Genomic DNA, 19,932 nt, shown 5'->3' with positions numbered 1-19,932 from the left:
CTTTCAAATGTGATTTAGTTAAAAATGCTAAAGAACTCGAAGCATTTTTCCTCTCAGATTCTTTTTATTTTTATTTATTTATTTATTTTTATTAGTTGGAGGCTAATTACTTCACAACTTTTCAGTGGGTTTTGTCATACATTGACATGAATCAGCCATGGAGTTACATGTATTCCCCATCCCGATCCCCCCTCCCACCTCCCTGTCCACCCAATTCCTCTGGGTCTTCCCAGTGCACCAGGCCCGAGCACTTGTCTCATGCATCCCACCTGGGCTGGTGATCTGTTTCACCATAGATAATATACATGCTGTTCTCTCAGATCATCCCACCCTCGCCTTCTCCCACAGAGTCCAAAAGTCTGTTCTATACATCTGTGTCTCTTTTTCTGTTTTGCATATAGGGTTATCATTACCATCTTCCTAAATTCCATATATATGTGTTAGTATACTGTAATGTTCTTTATCTTTCTGGCTTACTTCACTCTGTATAATAGGCTCCAGTTTCATCCATCTCATTAGAACTGATTCAAGTGAATTCTTTTTAACGGCTGAGTAATATTCCATGGTGTATATGTACCACAGCTTCCTTATCCATTCGTCTGCTGATGGGCATCTAGGTTGCTTCCATGTCCTGGCTATTATAAACAGTGCTGTGATGAACATTGGGGTGCACATGTCTCTTTCAGATCTGGATTCCTCAGTGTGTATGCCCAGAAGTGGGATTGCTGGGTCATATGGCAGTTCTATTTCCAGTTTTTTTAAGAAATCTCCACACTGTTTTCCATAGTGGCTGTACTAGTTTGCATTCCCACCAACAGTGTAAGAGGGTTCCCTTTTCTCCACACCCTCTCCAGCATTTATTGCTTGTAGACTTTTGGATAGCAGCCATCCTGACTGGCGTGTAATGGTACCTCATTGTGGTTTTGATTTGCTTTTCTCTGATAATGAGTGATGTTGAGCATCTTTTCATGTGTTTGTTAGCCATCTGTATGTCTTCTTTGGAGAAATGTCTGTTTAGTTCTTTGGCCCATTTTTTGATTGGGTCATTTATTTTTCTGGAATTGAGCTGCAGGAGTTGCTTGTATATTTTTGAGATTAATCCTTTGTCTGTTTCTTCATTTGCTATTATTTTCTCCCAATCTGAGGGCTGTCTTTTCACCTTACTTATAGTTTCCTTTGTAGTGCAAAAACTTTTAAGTTTCATTAGATTTAATTAAAAATGCTAAAGAACTTGAAGCATTTTTCCTCTCAGATTCTTAAAGCCATAATAGTCTGGTGGTGGTAGTAGTGATGAGGAACAGGAGGGGTCAGCACAGTAGATTTTGGAGGATCTGGTTGTGGTGGTGGTTTAGTTGCTCAGTTGTGTACAACTCTTTGTGACCTATGGATTGTAGCCTACCAGGCTCACGTTTCCATGGGATTTCCAAGGCAAGAATACTGTTTCCTTCTCCAGGGGATCTTCTGGATCCAGGGATCAAACTGGAGTGTTCTGCATTGCAGGGCAGTTCTTTACGGCTGAGCCACAGACCATTATGGAGGCTTTGGTTCTGCCACTTACTAGTTTTGTAACCTTTGGTGAGTTACTTGTAACATTTGGTCAGTTTTTTCTTCTTTAAAATGTAAATAATATTAGCACCCACATCATATTTTTTTTTTTTTTAATTGAGTTAGTATCTGCGGAGATGTAGCAACATTATTGACCAAAGTCCAAAGCAAATACTATTCATTGTATTCTTAAATGTGGAACCAACATGAAAAGATCACTTCTTCTCTTTTGGAAAAGTAACAAAGGGAGAATTAATTGATTCTTGCTTTGATTTTGCTGTGATAAATTTCTTAGACTTCAGTTATAGCACTTAACACTTTGCATTATCATCACTAACATAATCTGTTGTATGTTTGTTTACTGTCCAAGCTAGATTAGGAACTCCTTTGGGAAGAGACCACAGTATTTTAATGCGTGTCTTAGAAATCTTAGGTAGTATTGCATATACATATCAGGTGATCAAAAATGTTGATTCAATTAACGACAGAAATGTCTTGATTAATGACCTGCTGGTAAATACATTGAAATACCGTGGAAGGGTAGTAGCTAATGGTCCTTGCAAGAAATTTCATTTATTTCTTAATATGTGTTTTGTCTTAATTTGATTATACCTGTGCAAGTGATTATAATCACAGAATAATTAGCCAGCAGAATCTTAAATCAGAAGAGGTGCTAAGCAGGAATATTCACTCACTCTATAAGTAGGGGAAGTGGTGCCCGGAAAGAGGGAGATCTTACCTGATCATTGGGCTTCCCTGGTGGCTCATCTGGTAAAGAATCCACCTGCAGTGCAGGAGACCTGTGTTTGATCCCTGAGTTGGGAAGATCCCCTGGAGAAGGGAACGGCTACCCACTCCAGTATTCTGGCCTGGAAATTCCATGGACTGTATAGTCCACGGAATTGCAAAGAGTCGGACATGAGTGAATGACTTTCACTTTACCTGATCATTAGGTGGTTGTCCAAGTAACTTTATACCTTTATTTTTGTATTTACAGGGTCTTAGTTTCCGGCCTGGTAGATTCTTTTCCTAATTCTTAGGGGAGAGGAGTGGCAGAGGAGAAAGAGGGATAGAGACACTTGGAAGGAGAAGTGAAATTGGTAGATGATGCTAAATAATTTAGGTTTCTAGAGACACAGACTCTGTGTGGTCTGTGAGTTAGGGAAAATTGTGCGTTTCCATGGTAGGAAAGGTTGTGATGGGAAAGACATTCCAAAATTTGTGTTTATAGGTTTAGACTTTTAGGTTATATTATTCTGTACTTTTGGGGGATGTGTGTATTTGGAAGTGAAACATGTTTCCCTTTCCTTCTTGCTTCACTATTTTTGTTTCTTTCTCTTTTAACATATCTAGTTATAGTTTTTGATGTGTGACAGCTTTAATTTAGGGCTTTCAATGAAAAGTGATGCAGGAAAGTAAGTAGACTTTTTGTGAAAATGTTTTCAACAGTATATTAGCATTTCAAAAACATTTGTCCAGCTGTATATGTTACCATTGTTATATGATGACATAAGTAATAACATCTTGGTTGTTGACTTGATATATCCTATCAACTTTAAAAAACTTCTAATACCAAAGCTTATAATTTGAAGATTTTTTTATTTACTGTATATAGATAGAGTTTACCATGCCTTTTCTCTTCAACTTTATTCCTGTGAACTATTAGAAATTCTAAAAGTTGAATTTAGTAAAGAATGTACAATGGTGAATGTAGTGCAGATATAGTTTTGTCTTACTTTGCCAATATTTTTAGTACTGTCTACTACAATAATACAGTTCTATGGCTTTTGTATTTTTGGTGCTAATGCTATAGAAAGTACATATTTAAAAGTAGTTTTAGGTAATTGAGAGGAATGGCATATGTGCTCTTTTAAATGCTTGGGAACAAAACTTTGAGGCAGGCAATTAAGAGGTTAGTAGAAATAAGTTATTTTAAATAGGTTTTGTTGTTGTTGTTGATGACTAGTTTAGCAACAAAGCTACTGACTGACTAAGGACTAGAAAATGCTGAAATATCAGAAAGGCTGTGGTAATCCCTTGATGAAATTGTGTTAAACACAACTTTGAATTAATATACTTGGTTGTTTTCTGAAGATTTAGAGTTTAATTGTTCTGCTTTTATGATTGTAATTTTATTGATTTGCAAGATATTTATTAAGCCCTAAAAACGTGTTTGAGTTATTATATAAAATGCTTAATTATTTCTGAATAAAGGTTATATTTGGCCTATTCTTTTTTTCTAATAAAATTCCAGGTTTTAGTCCTCATTACCTCCATTTCATATACCAGGAAAGCATATCCCAATTGCAGGAAAAAAATTATATATGTCCAGTATCAATGCAGTACCAACATAAAGTGTTAATTTTCTATATTAGTTGCTAAAAGATTGATTATAGCATGGCATTAAAAAATAACCTGTGGACAATTTTAATGTTATTAAACACCTTTGTCTTGAAAATTTTAAATACTTAACGTTTTTGTAGTTTCAAAAGCAAATATGTTTTTAATATAATTAGACTTTTGGGATGAGGGAAATGTTACTGTGAGATTTCATCAGGAATAGAACTGTTTGAGTAATTGAGAACATCAACATACGGTTTTAGTGAAGTACATTTTGTGTCCTCCTATTTTAAGATGTTTATGGTAATTCTAGTTTATTGCCCTGATTTTAAAGAAATCCTAATCCTTAGCTAGAAGTTAAATTTGAAAAAGCCCAATTAATGCTTGGATCCTTTTTTCATAAAATCATTCAACACTGATGGGTCATTACAGTTGCACTGTTCTAAGTGAACTAATATTATTTAATCCATGGAAAGAATTTTGTCTGATTTAGCACATTTTGATATAACTGTTATAACTATTTTATCTGGCTTTAAGAATGTATCTAATCATGATTTTTTGAGGGGAATAACCTGTATTTTTGTACTTTCATAGGCTAGAGGGAGGAACCAACAGCTTGGAAATTCGACCAAGTGATCTGGCGGGATGGGCATTTTCCTGACCTATTTTGTAGAGGTAATCTAGTGCTGTTTTCTTCACTGTTACCTGTGATTGATGCCTATATACTTGAACATGAACACACCTGTCACAGCTGTTGGTTAGTACTCTGCTTTTCCTAGATAATCCCTTTTCTTTTATACTTAAATATTCCTGCGATGCAGGAGACCCCGGTTCAATTCCTGGGTGGGGAAGATCCCTTGGAGAAGGGATAGGCTACCCACTCCAGTATTCTTGGGCTTTCCTGGTGGCTTAACTGGTAAAGAATCTGCCTGCAATGCAGGAGACCTGGGTTCGATTCCTTGGTCAGGAAGATCCCCTGGAAGAGGGCATGGCAACCCACTCCAGTATTCTTGCCTGGAGACTCTCCGTGGACAGAGGAGCCTGGCAGTCTACCGTCCATGGGGTCACAAAGAGTCAGACACGGCTGAGTGACTAAGCACACAGCACAGCATGAATATTACATATAGATGGACAGAGGAGCCTGGTAGGCTGCCGTCCATGGGGTCGCGAAGAGTCGGACACGACTGAGCGACTTCACTCTCACTTTTCACTTTCCTGCATTGGAGAAAGAAATGGCAACCCACTCCAGTGTTCTTGCCTGGAGAATCCCAGGGACGGGGGAGCCTGGTGAGCTGCCGTCTATGGGGTCGCACAGAGTCGGACACGACTGAAGTGACTTAGCAGCAGCAGCATGATATGAACATCTATATGTAGGAAATAATTGATATTACTAGTTCTTTTTGATGAAAACCATTATCTTTTCTCACTTAACAAGATTATTTGCATTTTTCTTTTTTAGGCCCAGGTCCCTTATTTTAGAAAGACCCAAAATCCTCTTCTGTCTTGTTGGGCTATGTTGGTACATGTATTAGACCTGTGCTTTTATCTTTCAAAGTGAAAGAAAATTAAACATGAACAGTTTTCAGGGTATTTACCTGTGGCAGATATTCTCATGTCATCATTAATGATCATAACAGTTCTAAGATTCTCATCTTCACCAGACAGTAGCTCAAATGCAGTTCTTGATCTTGGATTTCCAACTTGTGGAACTGTGAGAAGTAAATGCTTACTATTTAAGCCACCTGATCTTGGATATTTTTGTTTGAGCAAGAAGTCTTTTCTTAATCCATGTGTATCCATGGTACATGCCTGGGTGATCACAGTGAACCTTCCTCTGGCCTTAGGAATGGACATTTCATTGATTGAACCAGAGGCAATTCTGTTGAATGAGAAACATAACTCTCTTTTTCCTCTGGGTTTGGAGCTGTGAAGATACAAGCTTCTCTTGCCACCACAGGGAAGATTTACCCAGGAATGGACCAATACAGAGAAAATCAGCATCAAGACATACAAAACCAGGTGCTGATATAAGTCCCTAGATCCAGCTGTGGTTGAAGCCTTCTCAGTTGTGTCAACCAGTAAATCCCACTTTTTAGTGAAACTACTTTCTGTTCTGTTACTTGGCAACCAAAAGAGTCCTGATTAATATGTAGAATGAGGTGAATGACTTGATTGTGACTTAATAAATTGGAACCCTTATAATTATGCATTTGTGTTTGAATAAATGCAAATGTCCTAAAAAATATTCTAAGAGTCTCGTAAATTTTGTTTTGAGGATTCTTTTAAAATGAAGATGTGAAAATATTAGGAATTTTAGTGGCCATATTTTAAGATTTCCTTTAACATTTTTTACTTCTTGCTTAGGTTTATTATAAGACGAATAGACACTTAAGCTGCAGAGAATGTTATAAAAAAATTTTTAAAGGCTCTCCTCATTCTCATTCACTGTTAACATTTGTGTGTGTGTATGTATCATTCCATATATTTTCCATACATGTGCATGCATTTGTTTGTATACATATATTTACATAATCTTTATAAAATGAAATCACAACATACATATTGTTTAGCAAAATACCTTTTTTGTTGTTAATTTCTGGACCTTTGCATATAATTCCTTCTCATTTCATTCTATATAATATTCCAATATGTTGATTTACCTTAATTATTTTAACTAGCCTCCTATTTATGAATATATAGGGTTTTTTTTGAAGTATTAAATGGGAATATAGTGAATATTCTTGGATACATTTTTGCACATATTTAAAAATACATTTGCAGTGTAAATTCCTAAGGAAAAAATCGTTCGTTCAAAAAGTGCGTATGTTGAATAATTTGTGGTTGAATTGCCTAACTAAAAAAGGTGTCCCAACATCAGTAGTCTGGAAAATGGAATCTCTTTATCTCTGATGATACTAGCTAGTGTCAAACTTTTTAATATTTGTCAGATTTTTGTTAGTATTGTTTTTCAAAATCTCATTATGAGTTTCAGCATTTTTTTCCCATTGTTATTGGCCATATGTATATTTTCAGTAATCTTTTTGGTCATTTGTTAAGAAGATTGTTTTTACTCAGTTTTTGCTTATCTTTTGATTTTGCTTTTGTCTTGTAGAAGTTTTAATTTTGTATGATTGAATTTAGTGATCTTTTTATTCATGGTCAAGTGTGGGGGAGGCGGTTTCCTGTGTAAGGTTTAAAAGGTCTTTACCACTGATTGTAGGACACATTTTTCCTTCCATATTGTAACATCTCTGAAAGACATGAATTTCTGTTTTGTCATAGTTTGGCATTGTTTTTTTCTTAATAACATAAAATAATTGTGTTTCTTAGGATTGGTAGTTTTAGATTCAGTGAACTTGAAAAATTGTATGGGTTTTCTATTTTTTATGGTTTAAATTGTTTAAAATCTTTTTGATTTATATTGAATATTTTTGATATAAGCAGAAAATGGAGAGATCAGCTTTACTGTTTTCCAGATGGCTAACCATTTGTCCTCATTCCAGTTATTGAATGATGCGTTTCTTTTCTACATATTTGAAATGCCACGTTTATCATATACTGAATTTCCATGTTTTTTGGAAAGGCAGAGTCTGTTTCTGAAATCATTTCTGTTCAGTTCATCTGCCTGCTTGTTTTTTGTGCTGATAGTTCTGAGAATTCTGTAAAGGAACTGCTTATAAACTCAATTTTACATAAATGATTTTTTATTAGAAATAATAAGATAGGACTATTGAAGAGGTATATGTTCACCATAACAACTAATAAGATAAAATGCCTGGGATAAATCTAACTTGAAAAAAAAAAGTTTAAACTGCTGAGGGATAGGAAAGAAAATATGATTAATTCAAATTTTTGATAGATACGATAGAAAGTTATTTCACTATAGAAATATAATTGATTTTTCTTTATTGATCTAATCTCTTGTGGCCTTGCTGAACTGCTTATTATTATTAGTCCTTGTAACTTTTTTGTGGATTTATTAGGAAATTTCTACATAAGAAATCACATCACTAGAGGTTTATTTCTTGTTTTCTAATCTGGATGTCTTTGCTTAATTGGTTGTTGATTTTGCCTGCTTTGTTTTACTAGTTAGAACCTTTAGTACAGTGTTGAATAGAAGTGGTGAAAATGTACATTCTGGTTTTTAGGATGATAGCATTCAGTGTTTAACCATTAAACATGATGTTAGGTTTTTTGTAGATATCTTTTATCACTTTGAGGAAGTTTTCTTCTAGTCTTTGTTTAGATTTTTTTGGTCATGAGTAAATGTTGAATTTTATCAAATGCTTTCTTTTATGTTCATTGAGATAGCCATGTAGCTTTTGTCCTTTTCCTTTTAATATGGTGTATTATATTAATTGATTTTCAGATGTTGAACTAGCTTTGCTTTCATGGGATAAGTATTACTTGGTCTTGGTGTATAGACCTTTTTTAATAATCTGTTGCTAGATTCTGCTAATACCTTGTAAGCATATTGTATCTGTTGATGAGAGACATTGGAGTGTAGTTTTCATCTGATGTCTTTATATCATAGAAACTCTAGCCTTAGAGATTGAGTTGGAAGATGTACCCTCTTCCTTTGTTTCATGAAGGAGTTATGAAGGATTGGTATTTCCTCCTTAAATATTTGATGGAATTCATCAGCGAAGCCATTTCATTTTGGGAGGATTTTTAAATACTAAGTCTGTTTGTTCAGATTTTTCTGTTTCCTCTTTAGTTAATGTGTCAGTAATATGTGTCTTTTAAGAAGTTTTATAAAAGTTGTTTAATTTCTTGGCATTTATTTGTTTATAGTATTCCTTCCCTTATAATTCTTTAAATTTTTGCGAGGTCAGTGTTAATATCCCTTCTTTTATTTCTAATTTTGGTAGCTTGTATTTTTTTTTGTTTTTAAAATTTGTTTTTAATTGAAGGATAATTGCTTTACAGTGTTGTGATGGTTTCTGCCGTATGACAGCATGAATCAGCCATAAGTGTGTGTGTGTGTGTCTGTGTGTGTGTCCCTTTATTTTTTTTCTCTTTGCTGTTGGTCAGTTTTCATAAAAATTTGTAAATTTTTTGAGTCTTTTTAAAAGAACCAAGTTTTTCTCTATTTTTCTGTTTTGTGTTTCTGCTCTAAATTTTGAATTTTTTTTTTTTTTAATTTTGAATATTTTTTTCAGCTTGCTTTAGGGTTTAGTTTGCTCTTTTTCTGGTTTATTGAAATGGAGGCTCATGTTATTGATTTGAGATTCCACTTTTTTTTTTAAATATATAAAAGTATATTATTCCTTCTCAGTGCTGCTTTAGCTGCATCCCATTAATTTTGTTATGTTTGTTTTATTCATTCAGTTGAAAATATTCTCTTAACATCTCTTTTCATTTCTTCTTTGAGGTATGTACTATTCAGAATTGTGAAGTTTAATTTTCAAACACTTGAAAATTTTCCAGTTGATAGCTACTTAATTGTAATTTAGTTGATATCTACTTAAATTTTGTTATGGTTGGAGAACATACTTCATATGATTTCAGTCCTTTTACATTTTTAAGGCTTGTTTAATGGTCTAGCATTTGATGTGTCCTGAAGAGTGTGTGCTTGGAAACAATCTGATTTATGTTGTTTGTTGGAGTTTTGTATACATGCCAGCTAGGTCTAGTTGATTGAGAGTGTTTTTCTGTTTTCAGGTTTTCTGTATCTTTGTTAATTTGCTGTTTATTTAGTCTATCAGTTGTTTAGAGTGCAGTATTGAAATCTCCAGTGATAATTTGTTAAATTTTCTGTTTTCTTTTTAATAATGTTACTGTTTCATTATTTTAGGGATTATAATTGTTATACTTTCCTGATTTATTGACTATCATTAGAAAGAGATATCTTTCTTCATCTTTAGTATTTCTCTTAAAGTCCCTTTTGTCTGATTCTAATGTAACCACTCCACCTGTCTTATGGTTACTCTTTCCATGGGGGTGGAAGTAGGGGGTGTGTGTGTGGGTGTGTGGGTGTATGTGGGGTGTGTGGGGGGTGTGTGTGTGGGTGTGTGTGTGGGGGGGTGTGTGTATGGCTGGGTGTGTGTGTGGGGGTGTGTATGGGTGGGTGGATGTGTGTGTGTGGGGAGTGGGTGGGTGTGGGGGTGTGTGGGGGTGTGTGTGTGTGTGGGGTGTGTGTATGGGTGTGTGTGTGTGGGGGGGTGTGTGTCTGTCCTTGTTCCCCATCTTTTTACTTTCAGTCTTGAATTTAAAGTATGTCTCTTGCTGGCAGCACATGGTTGAATCTTGTGGTTTTTTGTCCAGTCTGACAGTCTCTGCCTTTCCATTGGGCTGTTCAGACATTCGTATTTAATGATGGACTTGATTGGATTTACATTTGCCATTTGCTCTATGTATATCTCATGGGTCTTGTTTCTCAGTGCTTCCTTACTGCCTTTTGAGTTAAATGTTTTTTAATATGCCATATTAGTTATTCTGTTGGTATTTTTTCTAAATACAATTTAAGATATTTTCTTTGTGGTTGCTATGATGTTTACATTATACATTTTAACATTAATAGACTTATTTAATGTTAATTTATTTAATGTTAACGTTAATGTTAACATTAATGTTAACGTTAACATTAAATAGACTTATTTAACAGTGACACTAAGTCAACATCAGTTAAATATAGAAACTTTGCTCAGTATAGCTCCATTTTCTCCTTCCTCTATTGTGCCACTATTGTGATATATATAGCATCCATATATGCTATAAACCTGGCAATACAGTGTTAAAAGTATTGCTTTATATATACTTATGTCTTTTAAAGATGTTAAAAGAAGAAATGAGAAAAACTTATTTATAGTCTTCTAGTTTAACCCATATATTTACCATTTCTGGTGTTCTTTTCTTCCTGTGTATTTTAAGTGTGGTGTCATTTCCTTTCAACCCGATGGACTTCTTTTAGTATTTCTTGTATGGCAGGTCTGCAAAAAATTCTCTCAGCCTTTGTTCATCTGAGACGATGTTTATTATGCCTTTATTTTGAAGGGTAGTTTTGTTGCCTTCTTGGTTGATAGGTTTGTTTCTTTTAGCACTTTCAGAATGTGATTCCTTTGTCTTCTGGCCTCTGTTGTTGCTGATTGAAAGTCAACTGTTAGTAAATTTCTGAGTTATAGCTCAGGAAAAGCCTGCTGAATTTATGTTGTAAGCATTACTTAACACAGTATAAGGATGAAAAGACAGCAAAAATATCTTCATACTTCCTCATCCCCTAATTGCAACAAAGCCCTTAACTGGGAGAACCTCATTCCCCTCTCTTTCCTCGTCCTCCTCCACTTCTCACTCACTGTCACCTGATAGTATTCAGCGAGCACTGAGATGATGGGTCTGACTAGAGAGATGCTTTCGGATAATCATTAGCCCACATCTCCAGTAACCTGTACTCAGAGATGGGGTGGAGTTGTAAAGTGCTTCTATAATACAATATTATTGTTAAAGGCAAAAAAAAAGAAAGCTGTTAATCGTGTTGATGATTCTCTGCTATGCTGAGTAATTTTTCTCTTTATGCTTGCATGATTTTTCTCCTTGTGTTAGTTCTTAACAATTTTGACTATGATCTGTCTAGGTGTGTGTCTTTGTAATTATTCCCCATGAGATTCATTGAACTTCTAAGACCTATAGATGTGATTTCTACTGAAAAATCTAATTTGGGAAGTTTTTGGTTGATGTTTTATTAAAAAAAAAAACCTTATTTCCTGCCCTTACTCTCCTATCCTTTGGAACTCCAGAAATGTTGGTAAGTTGGTTGCTGAGGCTCTGTTCAGTTTTTGTCAACCTTTTTTTCTTCATTGTCCTTCAGATTGGATATTTTCTGCTGATGTATTTTTAAGGTCGTAGATTTTCTTCTGCCGTCTTGAATCATGTAGTGAAGTTTTTGTTTTAGTTATTGTACTTTTCGGCTTCAAACTTTCCATGTGGTTCTTTTACATAAATGCTGTACCCTCACTGAAAATTTTTTTATTTGTTGGTTGTTTTCGTAATTAAACACTAAAGATAGGGTCTGTTGGGTTTTAACACGTTTATAATGGATATTTTCAAATCTTTGCTTAAACCGACTTCTGGGGATACTCAGAAACCGTTTGTAGCAGTTCCTTTTTTTATTAATGTAGGTCGCATTTTTCTTCCCTCCTTTCCTTCCTTCCTTTCTCTCTCCCTCCTCTCCTCTCCTTTCTCCCTCTCTCCTCTCCTCTCCTTTCTTCCTTCCACATCTTATAATCTGTTGTTGAAAACTGGGAATTTTAGATAACATATTGGAGTAATTTCAGATTGTGACTCCCCCGTCCCTCCCTGCCCAGGTTATTGTTACTGTTGTCATTTTGGTATTATTAATATCTAATAACAATCCTACTGAAATTTTTTTATTTTGAATAAAAGTTTATCTACTAAAATAGACATGCATGAGTGAATATCCAGGAAAATTCTGAAATGAAAGGGTACTGAAAGGTAAATAGCTCCATCAGAATTTAAACTTAAAAAAAAATAGGGATTCAGTGTTGAAATGTTTTAAAAAGTGAATTAGTGTTATACTTTCTTAAGTATGCTTCCCTGATGGCCCAGATGGTAAAGAATCTGCCTATAGTTCAGGAAACCTGGGTTTGGTCCCTGGGTTGAGAAGATCCCTGGAGGAGGAAATGGCAACCCACTCCAGTATTCTTGCCTGGAGAATTCCATGGACAAAGAAGCCTAGCGGGCTAGAGTCCATGGGGTCGCAGAGTCACACATGACCGAGCGGCTAACACTTTCCCTTTTTCTGAAGTACAAAGATGGACTTATTATTGGTATGTTTTAGGTGAGAAAGACTCTTCTTTTTACTTTTGCACCACTATAAAAACTGATCTAAAATCATAGGATGTATCGTACACTATCTGGTCTCAGAGCTTCCTGTGGAGGAGTAAATACAAACTATTCTTTATCAGATAGGATGTAATGTTTTTAAAGACCTCTATGGTAGGAAACTTCATAAACTCTTTAGTGTATTTAGTCTATGCTGAGAAATATTCACTGATAGGAAGTTTTCTTCTTGTGTATAGCTTATGATCTTCATTTTTATTTTTGAGAGGTATAGTATGCAATCTTCCTATGATTATTCTCATCTTCTGTCAGCTTTTCTTCTCAGATGACCTTGCTGATTGTATTTCTGTAGGTATTTCATGATTTTACAACTTTTAATTTTTTTCTATTGTGAATACATATGCACTCTATGTAGGACTAGTTCTATTTGTTGTTTGTAAGGCCTAAGATTTTATTTGCTTCTCTCTTTACTTCATAGCCTTTACAAAGCAGATATAGTGTTATGAAGTGATTTTTTTTAATCATTTATTTTCTCTTTTGTAAATGTTTAGGTATGTAACTTTCTGAATTTTCTTCAATACCCCATGTCTCTGAAGTTGTTTATCCCAGATCTAGGCAAATTATTCTTTACAAGGCCAGGATCATTTCACAGTTAGTCCTCTTCACTGTTACATTTTCCCAGTTTCAGATTTAAAAACAAGTCATTGCACTGTTTATTCAGACATAGTTTACTATTTACAAAGAGTGATCACTTCATTATGCATGTGAGTTTGTCCATGTTGTATTTGTACAGTATTTTTTCTCTCCGTAAGTAATGTTTTTGTTTGTTGTTGTTTTTTTTTGTAGGAGTTGGATGGCATAAGCAATTGAGGTGGTACTGAGAGTTTCTCAAGTCTATGAAAGGTAGAAACTCAACCATGATTTCTTTTTCAACTCTACAGCATTTGCTTCCTTGAAGTCTTCATTTTTACATTAGTCTCAGGTAACTTCAGTACTTAACTTTTCATAATCATGAATAAGTAAAATTTTCTAATATAAAACTTTTTTTTTTTGGCTGCTGGATTTTCATGTTGAGTTTGTGTAATCGTTTCTTTATGTTGTGTTTATATCTGGAAGAAACTTGGGATTTAATTTTTTTTTTTGAGAAAACAGTACTCAGAGAAAATTGATGAATAAAGATATAGTTTTTGGTTTTAAGTTTAACACCGGAAGATATGTGTAGCTTATTATGTAATCTTAGATGAAATTTAAGTGGGAAGGTGTTTCCTTCTTTAACCCTTTTTCTCAGCAGGCTATTTCGCATTTTTCACCCACCTGTCATCAACACATACACACCCACATTAAGTTTTCCAGAATTTCCAGGAAAACTATTTTCATATGTTGGAAAATTAGACCTGTTAATCGAATTTAATGGTGTTTGGCATACAATTTTTTAGATGTAAAAAAAAGTACCAGTTCCTGTACATTCTTTCATATTGTATGTTTGTTTATGCCAGTATAAGGAAGCAATCATATAGATAATTTAATAATTGGTTAAAATTTAGACGTGTCAACTCTAACAGGTGCTTAAAATGGTAGAATCTATTTATGTTTATCTGACAAGTGCATATAAACAAGTGCAGCACTGTGGGGGAGCTCCAGAGTCATCATGCCCTTGTCTTGCTTTGGTGTCCTTAGTGCGTGCCTTCTGTCTTGTGGTCCAAGAGGGAGCCATCATGCCTGCCAATAGAAGGAAAAGGGAAGAACGTTCCTTTTCCCTTAAAGAGTTACGTTTATCATTACTGATCCTATCCCATTGGCTGTAACTGTCACATGACCACAGCCAGCTTCAAGGAAGACTGGAAAACGAGTCTTATCTAGGTCAAATGTGTCTCACTTAATGTTTTATTTTTGGGCTAGAAGGAGAAAACAGCATCTAGGGGTCAACTAGTTGTCTCTTATGTTAAGATTTGTCAGATTTACTTTCTATTTATCTAGTTGCTCTAAAATTAAAATATAATTTTTATCATCTAAGACGTATTAAACTCTTGGCCAGTGATAACACTGTGGAAATGGTTCTTGAGTTTTGAGGCAGTTTTAGTTTTGTGAATAGTCCTCATAGTTCTTTGATTAAATACTGCTAATTTTGATATCATAAGATGGAATAAGGTCTTAAAAGTTAAAATTGACTTGAAATAATTCCTCATTTTGTTTCACTGCCATTAGATTGACGTATGATTTATTTAATGTTTTTAGACTCTTAAGGCAAGGATGAGAGCCTCGGATGAGACGATCTTTTAGCTACACATAAAGCTAAATGATGTGTAACTGGTTCCTTCTAACTGTAAAAAATCTGTTATTCTAAATGTTCAGATCTCATTAGAGCAACTTATTGCCAGAGGCATTATATACTTGTTTTTTTAGATGAAAAGTTATTACATTGTGATTACATTTTGTGATTCTGTTTAAATATTTTATTTTGAAACAAGTATCAAATATATTGTATGCTTCTATAAGAGAATTTATTAAAGGCTTGGAAATTAGTTGTCAGTTTTCCATCTTATTTTATGTCAACATCAACATGTGTTAACCGTGTTACCTTTTTTTGAGACTTAAGATAACAGTTTTGATAAATTAGTATACTTGTATTTATATCAGGCCTATTGATCTAGCTTTTAGTAAACGGTTGTAAGACATTGTAGGTGTTTTTGGCATTGAAGGTGATGAATACATTTTTAGTTTTATTGTACTTCACAAATAGGGTTTGTACTGATAAGTGGGAACATTTGTCCAGTGTTTAAAAAAATGTTGATTTGAATAATTAACACTTCTCTGCTATGGAATGATTCTTTGTTATTATGTAGCACATATTAAAAATCACTTAGGTGTTCAGTGTTTGGACTAGGTAAACTTGTGTACAGGGAAGTTGAGGAAGTATTTTTTATATTCCTTTGTGTACAAGGCTCGAAAATTTAGTTTCCTCAAGATTAATTCTTTTTAATATTAATGTTTGAATGTTTGGTATTGGCATAAAGTGAGATATTGAATGAAACATTTAGATTTAGCAGAGTGTAGGGTTCTGTTTGGTTTGGTTTGTTTTTACGCTTTCCCTTTCCCTTTTAAAGGTAGCTGTTTCTCAACCCACAGTTGACATAAGTTTGATGTTTGGTATTTCCAAATAGCACTAATTTCTTATTGTTATGTTGTATTAGAAGACTGGCGACAAGTGTTTGGAATGGAGAATATGCTTAGATTTTGCTTTATTTGAGCAGGGCATCAGATACATGGAGATGCCTGTTAATTTTGGCTTAAATATTTATAAATTAATTTTCTGTGGTTGGGAAATGATCATAGGTTTTTATTTAGTTGTCATGTTGTGTAAGGTGATTTATCTTACTCAGTAAATACTTTTAGTAAACATCTTTTATTGTCACTGGCACTAATAAGAAAGGCCGTTTTGTTTAGTTGTGATTATTATAAATGATCCTCCTATTAGGATGTTTCAAATAGTATCAATGTAAAAATCAGGGCATAGTTTACAAGATAAGCTTTGTAGATACAAGATGGTAGTTATACAAAGGTATATCTGAAGGGGTTTCTGAAGGTAAAATATCTCTAGATTAGAGGTAGATCTTGTTTTTAAATTAGAGATGAAGCAGTTTTTGCTTAGATCAACATTTTGAAGGATGAGAAAGAATAGAAAATTTAGGAGTGACAAATGGCAGATTGTTAAATCCATTTTTATCAAGGGTTTCTTTGTTGCTTTGCAGTACCAATTTGATCTTAAGGTTGATTGATATTTGTAATGCTGATGTTTGTAAGGCATAATTTCTTCCTGAATCCTTCATAGGTTAGAAATACTGCTATCCAAATTAATGTAACTGGCATCCTTCAGATGAGTTTGTTGAAAAATTCTTTGAATCAGAAGTAATTTGTGAAATCTAGCTTTGTTTTAAAAATCTGTTTCAGATTCCTTTAAGTATTTCTGTTTTGACTACGAGGGATTGGGTTCTGGTACAAAGCAGGGTATTTTTAATTTGGGAGAATATTTTGAGTTGGAAATTACTCTTTTTTTTTTTTTTTTTAAAAAAGAAAGATGTTTGGGTTTGCCCACTATAATCTGTTTTGACTCATTTAATGTTTTATATTATTCAGTAAATGTTATTAGAAAATAATATTATAGCCAAATTCAGTGAAAGAAAAGCAATATCTTAAGTGAGAAATATTTCTTTCATGGTTGAGTACAGATTTAATTAAAGGTGATAAAATGGCAAATGAATATTCACCTGTATTCTGAAGGAGAAATTAGATGCTTTCAAGAATTTGGCAAGTACAATTGTACAAGTCTTCAAATATGTTTTGAGTTTAAAAGTTATAGCCCATTTTTTCTTGGTATAGGTGTATCTTTGGCATAGCGTCTACATTTATTAGCCATATTTAGGATTGTTTTTAAAATTTCCGAGTGAAAATGGGAAAGTAAAGGAAAGAGAGAAGGAGAGATTTTCCTAAAATAACTTGGTAAAGGTTTGAAAAAAGAGTGGAAGGATTAAGAGGGTGTATAGATCCATGAAAAAAGAATGAAGGAGAAATGCACTGAGGCAGAAGTCGGAAATGGGAATTGTGGGAAGTCCATCCCTAATCAAGGAGAAAAGGGATTCTGTGTCACACGGAATTCTCCCATGGTAGCCATGAGATGGGAGTAGCCAGCTATGGGGAGTTGGATTGCTTTATCAAGCCAAGCAGTGGTGACAGGGTGGCCTCAGTGGGTCGGTGAGAAGAGAATGAGTTCAGCAAGCTCTTAGTGTCCAGGGCCTTTTCTAGACAGGAGGTGTTATGGTATGGTAAAATGTGCATTAAACCAAGTAAGTTTGTCTTCAGATCCCAGTTTACCTCCTGGCTGTGCAACTTTGGGGTGAACTCCAGTTTCTGCATCTGTTAAATCGGCATATACTGTGACTATCTTGAGTGTTACTGTAAACATTAAGTGAAGTAACACACTAGTGTGCCTAGCATTACTGTCTTACTTGCAGTAGATCCTCAGCACATGTTAGTTTTTTTTCTTCTCCAGGTTATGCTAATCTTTGAATTTTGTAATATAGCCTCAAACCTATTAATAAATTTGGAGAGACATTTTCTTCATTCATTGCATAGAATTCCCATAAAAAGCTCAGTAAGCATTTTAAGTGCCTTGTATAGTTGATTAAAAATGAGTAATAAGGCCCAACTTGTTCATTACATTATGCTTCTGTTAACTTTGTCCTCTGAAAACAAGCCCAGACTGAGAAAATACTTGTCTCAAATGCTTATATTAAAGCCCATGTGTTTGACTCCTTATTAAAAGCCCTAACTCAAAGCTTATTTACTGTATTTCAACTTACACAAATCTATTAATATAAAGCTTAGTTTCTAGTTGCTTGCACACAGTTGATTAGAAAGAAGCATTAAATTAGAAGGTGACAAGAAGGGTCAACTCTCTCTTCTGGAAGATTGGAGAAAGTGATGGCTTATAATTTATATTCTCTGTTTAAGTACTGCACTGCTGTTAGACTTACATGACTAGGATTACTTAATTGACTGTAATTTGGGTTAATTTTATACAACTGAACCAAACATTTTTCAATACTGAAGGATAGTGAGGGTGTGTGTGGGAGAGAGGGTATTGAATGGAGCAGAAAGCTGAATTGTGATCATCTCAGTATCCCTGATATTCTGTATACCTTCTAGCTTCTCTGGCAGAGGGATGGAGACAGAAGGATTAAACTTGGAAGGAGGAAAAGAATGCAGAGTTTGAAGTAATCTGTTGGAGGGAGAAATTGGCCCGAGGTGGGCCCCTTCCTTCCTTCTGTCTTCCTAAGTTCTGATTTTTAGTGTTCTGGGTAACTCCAGAAGGAGTGCCATTTCACCTTTAGCTGAGTTATTTCTAGAACATCATTGTCCATCCTCTCTTGGATCTTAATAGCTCTGCGATTTTATATTCTTTGTCAGCTACCCAAACTTCCTTCACATACAAAATAATGGATCATTATAAGGATCTCAGGGTGGCTTAGAGCTAATTACTCCATCTAGTCATTTTCTTTCCCCCTGTTTGATAGAGGCTCCTGGAATGTAGATTAGTTATTTCTTTTTTCTTCCAGAGCAGCCTTTCATGTAAGAGACGTGACTTAAGCATTCTTTCTTTCTCTCTGCTGTGTAATATTCCATTAATTATATTGACATGTGGGTCAAAAAACAGTTGGCTTTTTGAAGATTTAGCAGAAAGAGACACTTAAATACTCACATCTTAGTGTGGATTGATAACATCAGTTTCATTTCTTTATTTTTGACTGAATCTTCCTGAAAATACTGAAATTAGAGCCTGTGTTAACTTTTAAGCATGCATAGAGTCTTTTGCAAGGTTTAGGTTTTTGAATGTACAGTGAAGTGAAGCACATGGGAGCTTTGAGGTCATATAGGAGGTGTAAGGGAGAAATTTAAGATTGGTGAGAGCTTCAAGGACAGTAAAAAACATACTTTTCCTGATCATTTTTATTAGGGTAACTTTGTCCTTTTCCCTTTTTACCATAGGCTTAGTGAAATTTGTTTGAGAGCCTTGTTTATTTCCTGTCCAGCTTTCTCTGCCCCATATTTCTGGTTGAGATATGTGATGCAAGTATGGCTCACTTATTTGTCTGTTTATCTTCTCCTTGATTTCTTCCCCCCATGTATCTTGGAGAACTTTTTACCCAGCACATATGGCTGCCGCATTCATTTTACTGGCTAATGTGTATTCCACTGTGCGGTTGAATCATAGTTAAACAAGTTTTCCATTAGAGGATGCTTAGGCCGTTTCCAATCTTTTTCCATTAAAAGGTCACATCCTTGTACATAAATCTTTGGTTAATTTTTATGACTAAGCACATATATAGGATTATATATACTCCTAGCAATGAGATTTCTATGTCACAGTGGTCAACAGTTTTCATTTGGTAGATATTTTCAAAGCTAACTTTAAAACTGTGAGAGCAGTGTTCCTTGATATTGAAGTCTCTGTTGATATCTTAATATTTTCTGGTATTTCAGGGAAATTGTCTCAGAAACAGTTTCTAGGCTAGCCAGTAACTTGAAATATTATAGGTTAATTTGGGGTTAGAGGAATAAGAAACCAAATGTGAAAAAGGAAGATCGATTCCTGTTTCTGTCTACATGGACTGTTTTCAAGAAAATTTTCATAGAAGTCAAGTTTGCCCTTTATTTACAGTGTTTCCACTTCCCACTCCATTTACTACTTTC

At 34.5% G+C, this 19,932-nt stretch overlaps 1 protein-coding gene across 5 annotated transcripts in view; it reads left to right on the top strand.

The window, feature by feature from the left end:
• The window catches only part of ZNF148 (zinc finger protein 148), a 146,107-nt gene that overhangs the window by 34,951 nt on the left and 91,224 nt on the right, over positions 1 to 19,932 (top strand). For 4 of the 5 annotated variants that reach the window (XM_065942342.1, XM_065942338.1, XM_065942339.1 and 1 more), the window contains exons 2-3: positions 4,480 to 4,560; positions 13,531 to 13,666. The gene's annotated coding sequence lies outside the window, so the exon portion shown is untranslated. The remainder of the gene's footprint in view (positions 1 to 4,479; positions 4,561 to 13,530; positions 13,667 to 19,932) is intronic. The other variant, XM_065942341.1, reaches the window with a different exon arrangement.

The sequence above is a fragment of the Muntiacus reevesi genome, chromosome 8 (assembly GCF_963930625.1).
Source record: "Muntiacus reevesi chromosome 8, mMunRee1.1, whole genome shotgun sequence".
Lineage (NCBI taxonomy): Eukaryota > Metazoa > Chordata > Mammalia > Artiodactyla > Cervidae > Muntiacus > Muntiacus reevesi.
Note: the sequence above shows the minus strand (reverse complement) of the source record. Positions and strands in the feature narration are given on the sequence as shown.